The following is an 810-nucleotide window of genomic DNA, read 5'->3' as shown; positions in this document are numbered from 1 at the left end:
TCGTCATGTTGCGTAGTAGGCTTTCAGATATCGTCCATTTATTGGAAGCATAGGCCTTTCTCCTTGAGAATTGATGAGTTGATAATCTCCTCCGGCGTAGACCTTCACAATGACAAATGGTCCTTCCCAAGTCGGCTCAAATTTTCCACCTATCTGGCGACGTGCAAGAATAGGTCTTTTGAGAACAAGGACCAGGTCACCAATTTTAAAGGTCCTTGGGCGGACCAGTTTGTCATGGGCTCGTATCATTTTTGGTTGATATAGCTCCTGTTGCTCTGCTTGTAGACGTTTTCCTTCAAGATTCTCAAGTTCTTCAAGTCTGAGCTTTGCATTTTCTTCAGTTGTAAGTTGATTTGCAGTGGCGACTCTAAGAGACGGCGTCTGTATTTCTAATGATATTACGGCCTCTGACCCGTATAAGAGCATATAAGGTGTACATTGAGTGAGAGTTCTGAACGTTGTTCGGTAAGCCCACAAAGCTTCCAACAATTTATTGTGCCAGTCTCGTTTATTTTCATTGAGTATCTTTTTCAAAATTTGTACAAGTGTTTTGTTGAAGGCTTCAGCTAACCCATTTGCTTTCGGATAATAAATTGTTGAGTATCTCCAATCTATCCCATGTTTTCTGATGAAATTGTTGATTTTTGTGCTCTTAAAAGCTGTCCCGTTATCAGAGATAATTCTTCGCGGTACACCAAAACGATAAACGACTTGGTCTTTGAAGAACTGTAGGACATGCTGAGCTGTAACCTCTCGTAGTGGAACTGCCTCTGCCCATTTAGAGAAGTAGTCTGTTGCTGCGAGTATGAA

The sequence above is a fragment of the Phalaenopsis equestris genome, unplaced genomic scaffold, assembly GCF_001263595.1.
Source record: "Phalaenopsis equestris unplaced genomic scaffold, ASM126359v1 Scaffold000147, whole genome shotgun sequence".
NCBI classification, from domain to species: domain Eukaryota; kingdom Viridiplantae; phylum Streptophyta; class Magnoliopsida; order Asparagales; family Orchidaceae; genus Phalaenopsis; species Phalaenopsis equestris.
Note: the sequence above shows the minus strand (reverse complement) of the source record.